At 42.8% G+C, this 18,252-nt stretch overlaps 1 protein-coding gene and 1 long non-coding RNA gene across 2 annotated transcripts in view; one reads left to right on the top strand and one right to left on the bottom strand.

Moving 5' to 3' along the window:
* Positions 1-18,252, bottom strand: part of MYO1E (myosin IE) — a 161,916-nt gene that overhangs the window by 117,312 nt on the left and 26,352 nt on the right. The window lies entirely within an intron of this gene.
* Positions 1-18,252, top strand: part of LOC142019648 (uncharacterized) — a 64,302-nt gene that overhangs the window by 45,231 nt on the left and 819 nt on the right. The window lies entirely within an intron of this gene.

Raw genomic sequence — 18,252 nt, 5'->3', positions numbered from 1 at the left:
GGCCTGCACCTCTCTCCACATTTCATGGTAGGTCTCATGCACCATCATGTCTATATCCCTCATCAAGAACTTTATTACGTCCCAAATAGCCAGAAACTTTTTCTCTCTGCTTTGTCTGATGTTATGCATTATATCGCCATAAGTTTCTTCATCTTCTTTTATTGTAAATGTGGTTAAGTATGCTACCTAACAGAAATCAGACCAACCATCTTTTTACCTTGCTAAAAAGGTGTAAAATTTCATATTTGGCAATATCAGTTCAGTGGATAGCCCAAGGTGTAAATTGTGGCTGAAGATTGTTTTTACTTGGTTCTGTATTAAAACCCTACAACTTGTTTGGTTTGGCTGAATATTGTTTTACTTTTTGGGTTTATTTAATTCCAAAACTTGGAGTGAAAGTAGGGGACTGCAAACCAAAACTCAATGAATTTCACACAGCACTATAAACTTTTCTGCAAAACTCTCAGGTAACATAACCCACTTTTGATGTAGGATTTGCATCCTGTGTTTTTGGAAAAAAAAGGAAGGAGCTGCAGTTGGGAGAGTAATTTTGCTTTCCTTGCCTCTAGCAGCAGACACGTCAGAAAAAAGGCAGGTGCTTGGCTTTATTGGCATCTGTTCTTTATTTTTAGTTGCTACATTGCATTACACTGTGCTAAAGCACTCAGAAATTGTACAGACTTTTGTTGTGGGTTCAATTTTAAAGACAAGGTTTTTGGCCCTCTTAAAAAAATCAAATCTTGGCTCTCCCAGTAATCTGCACTGAATATACTCTCCTGTAAACTCACGTCAGTCAGTCTAGGTTGACTCCAGTGGTCCAAGTGTGCCATGGATTTTGCCACTGACTCCACTGATTGTTGAAAACAACCAGTACATTTAAAATTAGGATTTTTCCCAAGAGCAGCTATGGAAGCTACTCCAATACTACAAGCTAAAAAGATGAGCTGTATGAGTGACCAAACCACTGATCCAAATTAGGAAGATTTGGGGCTTGTAACTCTCTTCAATCCACTTTTCAAACATACTTAAATCTTGGTATAGCTGAGGAGTAAATAAGGTGAAAGGGTAGGAAGAGCAGAGCAGGACTTTGCAGGAAAACTAAAATCCCAGACTTCAGTAACTTGTGGAAAAACAAATCTCTGGTCAGTTTGTCAGAATTTCACCTTGCAAAGCAAGCTTTTTTTTTTTTTTTTTTTTTTTAAATAAAGGTTTTAATACCTAAATGGAAATGAGGATAGATATCAAATCTTTCTATTATAGCAGGAGTTAAAAGTATTTTTACATGGTTTAAGCAAGCTTTGTTGTATTAGTGGTAAAATTTGTGTTTGAATTCCATTTTTTTTAGTAGCATGGATGAATCTCTCTCTTGCAGGATTTCTGGGATCTAAGGGGTTTTTGGGGGGTTGAGGGAAGCAGGATAAAAAGGCAAGAAAGAATGTAGGAGTGGGTATGGTAGGAGTAGGAGGAGGGCTCCTGTTGTCAGCCCTGGGCACTTGGGGCTCCTGCTACTGGCCAAAGTATACTTCATGCACGTTAGTTACTCTCAGGGCTTTTTTTCTGGTGGAACACACTGGAATGGAGTTCCAGCACCTTTTTTCCACTAGAACACCAGAAAAATTTACACTGCAGATCCCACAGCACTCCAGGACTGGGGCAGGAGCTCCTGCCAGTCCTGCAGCAGCATAGGGACTGAAGCATTAAAATTGAACACCCAAACTTCTATGAGAAATTGTCAGACTTGAGTTATGGCACACTTTTTCTAGGAAAAAAAAAAGCACTGGTTACTCTGAAGTCACTTAATAGTGAAAGCAAGATCTCAGGCAGTTTATGTGATATGACCACCATACACAACACTGACTAGTGTTATCTCACTGTTTCTTTGTATCGTAGACCCCTGACTTACATGGGGGTTGCATTCTTGCACAACTCTGCATCAGTCAAAATTTGTGCAACCCAGGGGAGCCAGGAAACTGACCAGTGCAGCAGCGCTGGTCAGTTACCTGTCTCCTGTGAGTGGTGGGCAGCACCAATGGCTCACACAAAAGGGGATACTGACCAGTGCTGCTGTACTGGTCAGTTTCCCCACTCCTCTCAGGGCAGCAGCCTGACTCTTGCCTCTGCCTCCACACTGTTCTCAGGGGCAGCAGCCAAGAGTCAGGCAGCTGCCTCTGACAGGAGCAGTTCCTACTTCTCTCAGGGGCAGCAACCTAACTCTGCTGTCCCTGACAGGAGCAGTGTGGCAGAGGCAAGAGTCAGTGCTGGTCAGTTTCCCCTGTCCTGTGAGCAGTGGGCAGCTCCGAGCCAGGCTGACTTGGCTGCCACACCTGGCAGAAATCAGGAAACTAACCAGTGCAGCGGGACTGGTCGGTTTCCCCACTCCTCTGAGTGACATTAACCCGAGATACACAGTGTGCCTATCTTGGGAGTCTATTGTACTTCTTCCTCTTCCTGTCCATCCACCTGTGGTCTCGTGCCTTATACTTACAGTATAAGTTCTTTGGGCCAGGGACTGTTTTCTGTTTTGTGTTTGTACCACACCTAGCACAATGAGAATCATAAGTTTATTACTAAGTTTTGTGGTAATGCACATAAAAAAATATAATTGTGCTGCTCACCAGCTTTAATGAAAAAACAGTACAGATATTCATGTTTTGCTGAATCAGCATTGATTCTTAGATGTATAAACTGATTCAGTCACTTTTGTATTTAGCTTAATTTCTGTCTGCATATTTTCTTCTGTGACTTTTGCTAGGAGTTCCTTGCTATGGAACTTTAGGGGTGATGTGGCCACTGCTCACTCCCAACTCCAGTTACACAAAGGAACCATAAATCTGTCCTACCTAATGGAACAGCAGAGGAATACCCAAGCGGCCTAGACATTTTCATTGTGCATCCAGGGCCAATGTTGTGGTCAAAGTATTGTTGTGCTTCAGAGAACGCCTGCAGGTGAAAGAGCAGTCTCAGGGCTGCTCTAATTTAATAATCTGGGAACTGAAGCTACACCTGCAGCTCCAGGAACCAGAACTGATAAAAAAAGGCAGATAGTCATATTTGTATTTTCTCTTCAGTTCCTCCAGAGAGCAGTGTGTAGCCTACTATACTGCCCTTTTTAATTTCTTGATCTGGATAGTTTGTGTTCCTCAGAGATTTTTCACTCTCTCCCATAAAATGCAGTGTTGTTGTCACATCCATTTTATGTGTTGTCTAATGTATGTGTTTCTAATTATGAAATCATCCCAACTCATTGGTAGGGGAAATATTTTTCTATGTGTAGATGGACGGTTCTATGGTAACTTTTTTAGTTAATACAACTATGCTGTCACCTCTGGAGCCCCACACGAGTTCACAGATAATTTTGTCTCAAGATTTGTGACTCCCAGAGAACATTTGGACATTATTCCTGTTGTGGTCATTTGCTGTGCTAAAATGTTTTGGGAATTTCAGAGACTATAGATAATAATTAAAACAAAGGTTGCCTTTCTTTACTATGACCTGCTCTCTTATAAATGAATCTTTATCTGTGCAGTAAACTTACGTCTATGTTTTTTGCAAGTAAAACTCTGGGGCTACGTCTACATAAGAGTGTTTTGTCGAAAAAACTGGGCTTTTGTAAACAAAACCCGCAGAGCGTCTGGCAACAAAACTCAGCACTTCTGCCAACGGCATTCTGCTTCTCCATGATTCGGAATAATGCCTTTGTCAACAGTTTCCTGTCAATGAAAAAGCCATGTAGATGCTTCGGGAGCACTCTGTCAACAGACAGGACTTCCTGTTCACCGGGCACCCGTTCGCTGAGCTTCTGGTTGTCCATTCTGTTGAGAGCGCGAGCGGGCTGCTCTCTGTCAACAGAGCAGATTGCTCTTTCGATCTGCTTTTGTGTGTGGATGTGATCTGTCAACAGAAGTTTTGCTGGAAGATATCTTCCAACCGTAACTTCTATCAACAGATCTCTGTAATGTAGACATAGCCTGGGTGAAATCATGACCCCATGGATGTCAGTATTTTTCCACTCATGATCCATACTCCCATACTAGTGGTACCAGTGAAGCTATATGGAGATCTGATGCCTGTTTTAATGTAATTAACATCTTTTATAGTATATCAATGAAACAGAAGCCTCAATTTAAACTTTCAGTAATCTGTCTAGGACATGTGTACAAAGAGATGAATACATTGTAAAGATATTTTCTGGGTGTGACATTTAATCCTTTAATAAAGAGAAGCCAACTAAGAGCTGTTTGCTCCTCCAGTTTGTCACACATAGGCCATGTCTACACTAGCCAAAAACTCAAAATTGTCATGCAAGTGGCCATTTTGAAGTGTACTAATGAAGTGCTGAAATACATATTCAGCACCTCATTAGCACGTGGGTGGCCATGGCACTTCAAAATTGATGCGGCTCACCACCACATGGTTCATCCAGACAGGGCTCCTTTTCGAAAGGACCTCGGCCACTTTGAAGTCTCCTTATTCCTATCTGCTCATAGGAATAAGGGGACTTCAAAGTAGCCGGGGTCCTTTGGAAAAGGAGCCCCATCTGGACGAGCTGCGCGGCAGTGAACTGCGTCAATTTCGAAGTGCCGCGGCTGCCCGCATGCTAATGAGGTGCTGAATTTAAATGTAAGAGAAATGAAAATTATGAAATGCACAGACCATTCCAAACACTAAAATAGCACACTTTGCAAGAATATAATTATAGAAAATTATAGAAGATATGTATGCATTGCAGGAAGTACCAAGTACTAATAGCTAGAACACAAATATAGGAGGTGAGTGTGACCCAGAGACAGGACAATGTGTGTGCATGAATGTGCATGTCACACTCAGATGCATGCACATCCTCATGCACACACTGACACATACATTGTACTATGTCACACACATCTCACAACACACACTTGTGGTGTTGTGACTACTTGAGAGAGTCTCTCTCTCTCTCTCTCTCTCTCTCTCTCTCTCTCTCTCTCTCTCACACACACACAGAGGACAGTGTGTGACACAGAGACAGGACAGTGGGTGCATGTGTGTGCATGTGTAGTCAGCCCCAGTGGGAAGGGGCAGAGAAGTAAGTGGACACAACAAGCAAATCCCACCTGAATTAACAGGGAATCAAACACATACTCCACTCAGCAGAGGCCCTGGGGAGCAGTCTAGGCTAGAGTGAGACCCCGTAGCAGCAAAGCATGGGGAGGAGCTGGCTGGGAAGGGCTGGCTGATCTGAGCACTAGGCTTAAAGTGGCAGGGAGCTCTGCCTCCCTCCCTCACTCCCTCCCCGCTGCTCTGCAGACCCAGGCAAGGGTTCAAAGTGGCAAAGAGCTCTTGCCCCCACTGCTGCGGCCATTGCTGCTCTGCTGACTTGAGCTGGGCTTAAAGTGCAGGGAGTGCTGCACCCTCACCTTGCTGCTTCACATAGCCGTGCTCCAGGGCTCACAGCAGCTGCTACAATGCTGTTATAGCAGCGAAATTTAAAAAGGATGGGGCAGCAGCAGCCTGGGACCCCCTTAAGTCCACTCGACCTCTATGCAATTGCCTCCTTTGCCCACCCATTGGCTGGCCTGTGGGTGAGTCGTAACAGGGAAGAGTAGAAAAGTAAGGTACAACTGAGGCCACAGTCACACTAGACTCAAATGCCATTTTAGTGCCTTTTGTGCTTGATACACCTGGTGTAAAGCCCACTTAAATGAACTGGAAAATTGATTTCAGTGGCCTTTGGATTGTGCTGCATCTCTACTAATGCTACTCATTCATTTCTGTCTTCGTTCTGATACCATCCTATATATTATTTTACTACTAAAATTCATTAAACAAGCAAAATAATAAACCTTTACTAAAGAGTTCCTTGAACATTCAATGTGCTATTTTATAATCTCATTATTGAATCTAATGAGATATGGAGGGGAAAATCCTGCCTGAGCACTCTATTTTTAAACATATCTGCCAATTGGTCATAATATCATTACTTTTCCTGTAAAGTGTGTACATGCAAAGAGCCATGATTGTGAAAATCTGCCTCGTGGTTAATAGAAGATTCCAAAAATAGGTATTTCAGGTGTGTTTGACACTCTCCTTATGCAATATCTGAGTGCCACCGACACTTAGCTATGCTTCATTCACTCTGAAAAGGGGTAAGAAATAACCTGATAACCACTATATGAAGCCCTTCCACTTTAGGCTAGGTTCTTGTCTGATCTCATAAAGCTGAGCAGGATGGGGCCTGGTCAGAATGTGCATGGGAAAATACCTAGAAAAACTTGTGATCCTGCAGGAAGGGATGTTGGTAAATTAATAATTGGTGCTCTTCCTTCTCAGCCACTACTGAGCCAATAGCCCAGCAATGTATCACTGCAAGGTACAGTCTTTCTAATGAAATATAACACAGAGGTCTTGACCGCTAGTGGTCATTCAAGATCCCACTTAACATTTTGCAACGGTATGGAATTTAACCCCAGAGTCAAGTGTGAGAGGGATTATATTCCCCTGAGCTACAATGTTCTCTGTGAAGACAAGAAGTAGTCCTGTGGCACCTGATAGACTAACAGATAGTTTGGAGCATCAGCTTTCATGGGGAAAGACCCGCTTCTTCAGATGCGTACGCTGGGGGAAAGCTTCAGAGGGGTATTTAAAGAGTGGGGTCCCAGTAAAAGGGAGGGCCAGAGCTGACAAGGTCGATTCAGTCAAGGTGGAAATGGCTCATTATCAATAGTATGTATCAAAAGAGGAAAAACAAGTCAGATCAGACAGGGGGATATGGCCCACTGTCAGAGAGTCTAATGTGGGGGAATCAAATGGAATCAAATCAAATGGAGAGAGAAATCTCTGAGCTGCAATTTATTTACAAATTTGATTCCATCAACCAAGGATTAAACAGAGACTGGGGGTGGCTGACCCCTTACCAAAGTAGCTTCTGTGCCCTGGGTGTTAACATCTCTCATCTCTGACAATGGGCCATATCTCCCTGTCTGATCTGACTTGTTTTTTCCTCTTTTGATACATACTACTGATAATGGGGTCATTTCCACTTTGACTGAATAGACCTTGTCAGCTCTGGCCCTCCCTTTTACTGTGACCCCACTCTTTAAATACCCCTCTGAAACCCATCCCCCCACTCATGCATCTGATGAAGCGGGTCTTTGCCCACGAAAGCTAACTATCTGTTAGTCTATAAGGTGCCACCGGACTCCTTGTGGTTCTCAAAGATACAGACGCCTACCTCTCTGATATAATGTTCTCTGTAGTTTCAAAAGGTATTCTTTATCTGAAACCGTATTGAGATTGCCTTCTGTGCAAGAGTGGTAGAGATGAAAGGATTTCCGGTGGCCTCTTTTAGTGCACCCACATAGGACCAGCTACTGTATGATCCATTTTATGACTATTCCTGTTTTGTTACTGTAATACTCCTATCTGCAATTTACACTGAATCTCATTTGAAAGAGTAATGGTTCATTTTGCTAATTCTGTGGTGATGCACTGATCTAGCAGCACATTACACTTTACTGCAATACTTGAAATTCTTGCTCAATTAACCAATTGCAACTAAGTATTGCAAAAGTAAAATCGTTTACCCTCTACTGGAAGGCCACTGAATGGAGTAATATTACAGGTGTTTCCTGCTTGAGCATGCAGTCGTACTAAAAATTAACATGAGTCATCTGCCGTTGTTGAGTAAAGGGGGATTGACTGCAGCTCCTTTCTGTCTCATCTTACAGTTGTTTTACGTATGTGTAAGAGACAAGAAAATCACCTTTGGCTACTACAGGTATAGTTTTTAAAATGTTGCTGGGCAAGGCAAAAGCCAAGATTGCTGCACAGTTTTAACATGTAGTAGTGAACACACAGTAACAAACTCAAGCGAGGCCCAAGAGTTTCCCCCAAGTTCACACAAGAAGTGTGTGAAGAAGAGGGAATTGAATCCAGCTCTTAAGCTAGCACTCTACCTAGCTTTCCACTCTAACCCTAAAGTCCAGTCTAGGTGATTTGATGTTTGTTTCTTATGAAAACACGTACTTTATCCTTGTTCCCTTTCTCTTTGAGAGTGACACACAGTGTTATTTAGCCCAAGTAACACTGAATATAGCAAAAAGAGTGAAGTCCAAATCCTATCTGCAGGAGGTACTACAGTGCAGATATGCCAGAAGGGTGGAGGTGTATGGAAGGTTGCCAGAAGAGCCCAACCCCCTTCACTTTGTAGAGGCCAGCTTGAAAGGCTCCTAGTACAGCTCCACATCTCGAGACAGAAGCTGTGGCAGGTCCGAAGGGTCTGTTGTTATGCATATTCCCTCAATCCTTCCTCTGGCAGGAGAGCACTGGGCACTGCAAGGGCTGCAATTGAGTAGTGGCCACAGAGGCTATGACTACACAACATAGTATGCTTTGGGTTAGTGAGACTCAAGTCAGCTGACCTATGAAAGGAAACTCTGAGCTTGACCAACTAAATTTTAACCCTAAGTTAAGATTTTTCTGACCCATTCTCGAACCTAGGCCTGCATACAGCTGTGTGAATGCCAGAGCCCTTAGTCAAAGTGAACGTATCCAAAAGTGCCGAACACCGTCCACTCCTACATCATCATTCTAGCCCAGTGGCTCTCAACCAGGAGTGCACAGTGATCTTCCAGGGGGGTACAGAAACTCATCTAAGCCGTGTCTACACGTGCACGCTACTTCAAAGTAGTGGCACTAACTTCGAAATAGCGCCCGTCACGGCTACACGCGCCGGGCGCTATTTCGAAGTTAACTTCGACGTTAGGCGGCGAGACGTCGAAGTCGCTAACCCCATGAGGGGATAGGAATAGCGCCCTACTTCGACGTTCAACGTCGAAGTAGGGACCATGTAGTCGTTGCGCGTCCCGCAACTTCGAAATAGCGGGGTCCGCCATGGCGGCCATCAGCTGAGGGGTTGAGAGATGCTCTCTCTCCAGCCCCTGCGGGGCTCTATGGTCACCGTGTGCAGCAGCCCTTAGCCCAGGGCTTCTGGCTGCTGCTGTGGCAGCTGGGGATCCATGCTGCAGGCACAGGGTCTGCAACCAGTTCTCGGCTCTGTGTATCTTGTGTTGTTTAGTGCAACTGTGTCTGGAAGGGGCCCTTTAAGGGAGCGGCTTGCTGTTGAGTCCGCCCTGTGACCCTGTCTGCAGCTGTGCCTGGCACCCTTATTTCGATGTGTGCTACTTTGGCGTGTAGACGTTCCCTCGCAGCGCCTATTTCGATGTGGTGCCACGCAACGTCGAAGTTGAACATCGACGTTGCCAGCCCTGGAGGACGTGTAGACGTTACTCATCGAAATAGCCGTTGCTACATCGAAATAAGCTATTTCGATGTTGGCTTCACGTGTAGACGTAGCCCTAGTGATTTTTCCTACTTAACAGGCTACAGATAAAGCACTAGTGCAGCCAGTGCAAATTAAAATTACCTGCAATGGCTTGTTTGTACTGCCCTATACAATATGCTCTGAAATGTAAATACGGTATTTGATAACTACATGGTAAAAATGAGGAAGTAAGCAATTCTTCTGCAATAGTTTGCTCTGACTTTTTTTTAACTATTTTATAAACAAATAGTTTTAAGTGAGGTGTAACTTGGGGTTCTGCAAGGCAAATTATGCTCCTGAAAGGGATATAGAAACAGTAATCTGGAAAGGTTGAGAACCACTGCTGTAGCCCTAGGAATGAGATGCACTGTGGGAAGATTCTATTGCCCACCCTGTTGCCTACTGATGGGACTCGTGCCCATAAGGAGAGTGTGAGTACGTAAGCTACATAATTAGCTCCTTTAGTCTCAGTTGAATGACTGCAGTTAGAGAAGGCTTAATGCTGAGCTGACATCTAATCTGAGAACTGGTCTCTTCAGCTCCAGGTGGAGTCACATTGGCAAGATAATGGCTATGTGCACCTGTTCTGAGGATAATTAGGACATGAGTCTCCAGGGCTGGCAAACTATTAAAATGAAAACCTTTCTAACTCTTAATATTTAAAATGGGATTTTCAACAATGGTGCACGTGCTAGTTTTATTTATTTACTTACTTGTGTGTGTTTTGAAATTTGACATAAAGTGGAAGTATCAGAGCAAGTCCACATCTCACACCAGTCTGGCTGCCATTGACTACAAAGCAGGACTTGGAGTACCATGTGCCTCCAGCACCCTCAGGAGTGCCTTATCCCTGCCCCAGCTGCAGGGAGTTTTGGGGACTGGCTCCTACAGTGCATGCTGCCTGGGCACCTCTGTAGACACAGCCACAGGGAAGGGAGCAAGGGCCAGACAGCATGGAGCAAGACCAAGTGGCTGCCCAGCAAGCAGGGGGAATCAGCAGAGCTCCCGGCTCAGCATGGACCAGGGAGGGATGACCTTCATTGTGACAACATCTGGGAACCGTCACCCACCCACCAACTTCACTCTCTGCAAGCTCTGTGCAGTAGCATGGTGGAGCTGTAGCCACCACAGTCGCTGCAGCAAGAGGTGCAGAAGAGTGACTGTGCTCAGCCCAACAGTTACAGCACTTCCAGCTGCTGGCAATGCTCCTCCTCTGTTGCCAGAAACCCCGGGATACACCCAGACTACATCTACACTACAGCAATCTGTTGACGGAAGTTACTGTCAGAAGAGATTTCCTGACAAAACTTCCATCAACAGAGTGCGGTCACACACATAAGCCAATCAGAAGAGCACTCAGCTTTGTCGGCAGAGCGGCCGGACTGCCCAGCTGCTCTCTTGACAAAACAGGCACTGGGATGCACAGCAGACAGGGCTGTCTGTCGAGAGACGGCCCTCCCAGAGCATCCATACACCTTTTTTGTTAACAATTGTTTTGACAAAAGGTGCTCTTCCTCATCTGAGGCGCGGGTGGAAGGTTCTCGGTGGAAGTGGGTAGACATTTTGGGACCTAAGTCAAGCTGGTGCTGTGTGCACACAGGAAACAAGTAGAGCTCAGATGGGCCTGACTCTCCCAGAGGATAGCACATTTACAGTGTAGACACAAGCAACGTTCCCTCTAATCTTTTGATTCAGTGCAGAATATATGTTTTGAAGTGCACTGTGGGAAGTGCAAATGTGCACCAACAGTAGAAACAACCAACCCACAGGGGTATTCTGATGATCAGATGGTGGCATTTGAATTTCTCCTGACTGGCTGCACAAACGCACAGCCTACAGGGAACAGTGAACCCCAGGAGTGTCTGGTTTGAGGTCTTGGTTTAAACTGCTATGTAGATATGCAGTCTTTCTCCTGGTGTGAGATTTTTCCATTACTCCTGCCAGCGCAGTTTTTCAGTCCTCAGCCGAGTTACTTGGACTAAAAAACGGGATCAGGATATGGGGAAAAGTGAGATTTTTGTGTTCATAGCTACAACTATAGTAAATTGATTAGAAGAAAAAAAAGAAAATATCCCTCTATTCCCCATGCCAGTGTGGTTATGATAGATACACCTAAATCCTGACTTGCTCTTACTGAGTCAACTGAAACCATTCCCTAACTTTTAATCTTGAGAAACATGTGGAAGTGTTAGGGCTGAATTATGACCTTGTTACAAAATTCCCATGGTAAAATCTTGCCAAAGGTCTAAATCCATAAAAGCTCATGGCTCCATTATAATGAAATCAACTTCCTCTTTCTCAAAGCATTTCAATTGGTTTAGTATACACCACAAAGAGACTCTTAAAAGGACACATTCATCTAAATACTTAACATTCTCATTGTTTGCAATATCCTGTTAATAGCATGAATGTAACATTTTTAGATACCAATTTCATGCCATTTTGCTTTGGCAAATGTGCCACACTGAAACTAACTTCTCTTTTGTTTTCTTCCTTTATTTGTGCACCTGCATTCTCGATGATAACAACTTCAGGAATAGTGTTTATTCATTTACCTTACATGATATAGAAAGAAAGAAAGAGAGGATGATAAAAGTAGAGGACATTGTTTTGGGTTTTTTTAAAAGGCTCCAGGGAAGGAGCAGTTGCTTTGTTTTTTGTTTGACTTTTTTTTTTTTTTCAGTGACAACAGATTTTTCATTCTCATCTGTATTTCCTATGTAGAAACCAAATCTGGAGGATATTTTAGTACCAACTGATGACCATTTCAAAAGTAAAATAAATATTGGGCCCTTATTGACTTTATAGCATCACATTTAAACATCCTGATTGCTATTGATGCAATCCATCTTTAACCGTGTTCTAAAAAGGAACATAAGGAAACTGGGGAAGAAAGATCTTCTGACATTTGCACAAAATTCTAAAAGGAGGAAGCTGCCAATGGTCTTTTTGGATGAAGACTTTCTGTACCAAACTAAATTATGAGTGACTTAATTGTTCCTGCGTATTAGAGATTAGGAGAAACCATAATAGCTGTGTTTCACCCAGGCTCACTGGAAAGCTCTAACTTGCTTTATTCCTTGCAGTCGTTCAGGTTAGACTCTAGCCAGCTAAAAACCTACTCTACTCATATTAGGAAGAGAAGTTTTTGTTTAACATGTGCTGGCACTCGAGGAATTTCACATTCTCTAAGGAATTTCCTGTGCTTTTCCCCTTTCTCACAAGTCCCCTGGCACCTTTTATACTTGTTTGTGTAGCATGTGTTAAGAGGGGAAGAGGTAACCAAAGACACTGCCCAGGGTAATGGAAACCCAGAGGAGTATACAGTATATCGTGAAATTGGTAAATCAGGAATTAGGGTTGGTGAAAGTGCTATAAAAGAGCTGATGGGACAGAAAACTGTAGATCACGGTGAACAAACTTTTTACATTGGGGCCCACTTTTTGTCCCTGCAATTAGCAGCCCCCTCAACAAACTGTCTAATGTAATCCAACCCAATGGAAATTCTGTTTATATTCATATGAAAAAGCCCTTTCTGCATGTGTAAGGACATAAGCATGTAGAATGTAAAAACTTTATGAATTGGTATGCAAATGTGAGTACACATATATAAAAACAGTACCATATTTCAGCATGTTTAGTGAGATGGATGAGCCTGAGACCTAGCAGCCAATCGCGCTGCACCCCCCTCTTATGAAATTTCTTACCCCCTGAGGTCCACACATACACTTTGCTCACCCCTACTCTAGATGCACACCACACCAACACTCAGGTTGGTTGGAATCTCTGCTCAGATTTAGAATACTGTATTTGCTGGACTGGTTCCCAGGTAAGTTGTTGAACTTCTGGATACAATACTAGAAAGGTTACTGTATTCCTATCTTTTAGTGCAAGTTACCCACTGTCAAATAAATGTAAATAACATGTTCAGCTTACTGTTGTTGCTAATGTTTTAACTTGAAGGAGGCCTACTGATTCTATTCTAAAGGAGTAGGTCTTACCCACAAAAGCTCAATACCTAATAAATTTGTGGGCCAGCCTCTTGCTCTCATCTTTTTAATCACACTCCATGTTGATTACAGATGGATGTACTGAAGAGTGAATATGACAAGTGATGAACTGCATAATGAATGGGTATGAGACACATCATGTCAGCTTCTTTCATTAGCAAATCAAGTAAATATAAGGAAATACAAACTGATTTCAGCCACAGGTGAACACCCTAAAGGTGTGTCAGAGTAAATAGCTTCTCTGTGATCACTGAGGTCATAGGCAGTGAAAACGTGTTTCTCTGCATTACAGTTAAGCTATTGCATTCAGAGCAGGCTCATTTAAATGTCGTTAATGACTGCAGGAGTTGTGAGAGGTATGTTTATATACCCTAACTAGTACATAGACAGTCTGACTGTGCATGCAAACTACTTCAGCTTGTCTTTTTCCACATGAAGTGAGACTGTTCTCAGAACAGCTGTCAGTTGTGACATTCGATTCAGAGGCAATGATTCCCTGATACTGGATACAGAGGACTGAGGATATTTCCAAGCTTGAAAACTTTGCATAATTAAGTCAGCATGTGTGTAAAGTCTGCAATTAATGCTGCAACCTGACATGTTGTTCTACTTCTTTTGTGTTTAAGAAAAAATGCATGCGTAATGTTTTTATTAGTGATAATGGAGATGAATCTATTTTCCAAGTTTAAGCTATCTTCAGACATATGGAGTATGCATTATTTCCTCAGAGGAATTTGCTGTGGTTTTCATTGATTGTGACCTTGGCGTCAAGAATATGTATTAATTTAGCAAAGTGAAGGAACCTATACTACAGAGCAGTTAAAGTAGCAAACAGTAGTAGAGAATGGATTAGTGTGACCTCATGTATGTAGTGCTGCCACATTAACAGACAGATTTAGTATTAAAAAAATATTTAGCTTTCCAGTTTTAAGTGTCAGTTACCCATCTGACTTTTCCAGAAATCTTAACGCTGTTCCCATGAATACTAACCTTTAAGTTTTCCTAGTGGTTAAATAGGAATCCTAGTTCTAGGGCTTTTAATGCCTGAAATACCAGCACACCCAGTCCACAGAGGCTTGATCTCAATCTGCTGAACTGGTTCATTTCCAGCAGCAGTTTCTTGGAAGTAGGAATGGTCGTGGTTTTCTATATCCCCTAATTGATTATAGGAACACTGGAGGGAGAACTGAAGAGCAGTAATTCCTGTATTTTATAACTGCTATTGTTTAATAGATTTCCAGATGACACATAGCACCATCCATGAAAAGTAGGAGTGACTTAGAAATCTAGCCATTGGTTTTGCAAATCTAACCCTCTTAGAACAAGTTCCAGTCCTGGTAGATTGGTATTACACATTTTTTTTTTATTTCCACACCACCATTAAAAAGAAAGGTTGAGGTAGGCTAAAATATGGATGTCTGAAGGTATTCATACCAGACAGCTAAATTTGGGCTCTTAAGCCTGCCTTGCCCACAAGGCCTGTCCAAGATAGTCAAAGGAAGGAGAACCTTGCCTATCCCATTCTCAATACTTGGGGAACGTGAGCAGTCACTCCATAACTGGTAATTCAGTACTACTGGCAGTGAAGTATGACTGCTGTGCACTGCTACGCAGGAGATGTCGATACCAGTCTATGCCACCTCCCCTTCCCTGGACATTAGAAATATAGTGGTCACAGTTATTTGATCCCTGTTTATCTGCAAGAGACTGGAGAGAGAGAGAGTCTCTTAACAAAAGCCAGAAGAGAATTTGTTACACTTTATCCTTTTGTGTAACTTTGTCTCTACACCAAGGAACAGAAGGGTCAGCCCAGATGTCAACATGATGGTATCATCACCGTTGAGCAAACACAAGAATGTATTCATGGAAAAGAGAGTCAGTGTTTTTAATACACAGACCTTATAAGTTACATTGCTGACAATATAAAAAGGCAACAATACATAAAAATACAATTGAAGTTGGTATTTAAAATTAGCATAAGTAGTTTTGTAGTAATGTGGATAGCTTGATATGCCCAATACATGGAATTGCTGATAACATTGTTGAGCTTGTTTTTTTCAGTCAGCTAAGAAACTGTAAGATAGGCGAAAAATACAAGTAAGAACTGAAAAAAAATGACTCTGTGCCGAGTTTGTTTTTTATTTTATACGGCAGATTTATGTAGGAGTCTTCTATATGCTGAATCCAAGAGTCTTTGGCTAACATAGTAGCTCCCAGTTCATATTTTACAGGGCAACAAAAGAGGACACAAAAAGTCACTTCTCAGTTTTAATTTCTCCATACAAAGCGTAGCAAGGCTGGCCAGGCTCCTGGGCTCCCGGCCTCTATTTAGTCCACTCTCCCACATCCCAGACACTGTTGCCCTTCATGAGGACGGAGAAGGTGGGAGATGGTGGTCTGGGGGAAAGCCGGGCCCCACCCACTCATTCCGGGTTCCAGCCCAGGGACCCTGTGTGGCTGCTGGTGCTGGGGGAGGGCTCCCCTCACTATGAACACCACAGCTCTTCCCTGGGCCACTTCCCCAGACAATTCCTCCCCCCCACTGTACCTCATCCAGGTAGTGGTAGTGGCAGCGGCAGTGACCTGTTCCGCCTCCTGTGTGTTCAGCCTGCTTGGCCTTACTCCAAATCTCAGGCCTCCTGGGCAGGGGCTTTAGCCCCTTGTGGCTGAGCACTCCTCTCCTTTTGGTGCCTCTAGAAAACTCTCTCTGCTCCATTCTACTCTCTCCCCTGCCTACTGGGCAAGGGTTCTTTTAAAAGCAGGCTTAAGTGGGACCAGCTGGCCCCAGTTGGCCCAGGGCATCTTCTTCCCCAGGTGCTCACACTCTGCTTGTTTTCCTGCCCTGCTTTTTCCTCTTGTTCTTACCCCCTCCCAGTCTTACCTAGTCACAAAAGGAAAGAGTGCACATTACCTGATGTCTGACTTGTAATTAGAAGCAACATTTAAGTAGAGGATTCCCAACCGATGGGTTGGGACCTAAACATGGGTTGCAATTAGATTTGTTAAGGGTGGCCAACAGCTGAGAACTGCATGTGGCTCTTAAAGGAGCCATTTGCAGCTCCTTGATGCTGCCACATCTAGCAGCTATCTCTATCAATACAGAAGCAATTATACATTATAGTGACAGCTACTCCACCTTTGATATTCTTAGCCATCCCAGGCAAGCCATTTAAGAGACTCTGGCAGTAAGTAATTTTCACCCTTCCCCATCTTTGATCCCCCTTCTGTTCTATGTAGCTGATCTGTCAGTTTTCTTTTCTTTTCGGTTTCTATCCCCCGCTGTCCCTTGAGTGTGACTCACCCAGCCCCACCAGCCGCTGAGTGTCACTCACCCAGCCCCCTGAGCATGCGTGACTCCCCCAGCCCCTGAGTGTCACCCCCCCATCCCCTTCAGCATCTGAGTGTGACTCTCCCACTCCCGCAGCCTGAGTGTAACTCCCCCAGCCCCTGCATGTGACTCACCCTAGCCCCTCCAGCCTCTGAGTGTGGGGCTTAAGCTTTGGAAGCAAGGGGGAAGGTCCTTCTCCCACCACAACTCAGACCAACTATAATAATAAAATAATAATTAGCTATAATAAATGTAGTGTTATTATTTTATTATAATTAATGTATTTCCCTTTTTCTATGAGGTAACTACTATGAATATATAAACATGAGGGGGCACAATTTTATATTCTTGCCTCAGGCACGAAATTAGTTAGTTACAGCACTGCTCCTCCCCTCCCGCATTTTTGAATTGCCTTGGGTCACCAAGTCTTCATGAATTTTCAGAAAGGGTCCCCATCTGGAAAAGGCTGGGAACCACATTCTGTGTAAAATGTAAATTCCCCTAAGAAACAGTGCTGTAGCTACTTTTGCAGAACTATGCTATACAGTGTGAGGGTAAATGTACACTCAGCAGTCATTGTAGGGATTCGACAGCTAACCTCAGCATTCTTCGTGGACAGATATATCAAAATTTCAGAATATGATCTTGAAAAGCAACAAGTGGTAACTAAAAGAGACCCCTCTGGACATGCAGTTCAACATCTGTATACCCTGCAAAACATTTTTGCCCATAACAAATTTCAATAAAAGCATAAATTCATGTTGTTATTAATAACATATTGTAATAAAAGGGCAGGCTCTGACACTGAATCTGGGTTCAATTCCTGGCTGTAACATAGACTTCCTTTGTGATTATGCACAAGTCACCTAAGCCAAGATTTTGACAGAACCTAACAGAGTGAGGTGCCCAATTCCAAATGAACGTGGCTCATTTGAAAATTCCAGTCACTAAGCACTCATCTGTAGCTTTAGAGGCTAAATAACTTTATAATCTGCCTTCTGGAAATAATCTATAGAATGTGGGTAATCCCTAGGGCTGTTGATTAATCAGTCAATTCACATGATTAACTCAAAATTAATCATGATTAAAAATTAACCACAGTTATGATCAGTGTTAAACAATAGAATACCAATTGAAATGCATTAAATAGTTGATGTTTTCCTACATTTTCAAATATATTGATTTCAATTACAATGTACACTATAAAGTATTCACTGCTCACTTTATATTATTTTATTACAAATATTTGCATGCTAGAAATTATAAAATAGTATTTTAATTCACCTCGTACATTTATTGTAGTGCAACCTCTTTGTTCTGAAAGTGCAACTTATAAGTGTAGATTTGTTATATAACTGAATTCAAAAACAAAACATAAATCTTTAGAGCCTACGAGTCCACTCAGTCCTACTTCTTGTTCAGCCAATTGCAAAGAGAAATAAGTTTGTTTACATTTATGGAAAATAATTTTCCCATATTTTATTTACAATGTTACCTGAAAGTGAGAAGAGGCATTCATGTGGTACTTTCGTAAGGAGTTTACATGCCAGATATGCTAAACATGCTTCAGTCATAGTTTTAGAGGATATGTTTCCATGCTGATGATGAGCATT

The sequence above is a fragment of the Carettochelys insculpta genome, chromosome 12, assembly GCF_033958435.1.
Source record: "Carettochelys insculpta isolate YL-2023 chromosome 12, ASM3395843v1, whole genome shotgun sequence".
NCBI lineage: Eukaryota > Metazoa > Chordata > Testudines > Carettochelyidae > Carettochelys > Carettochelys insculpta.
The sequence above is the reverse complement of the archived record's forward strand: the minus strand, read 5'-3'. Positions and strand labels throughout refer to the sequence as shown.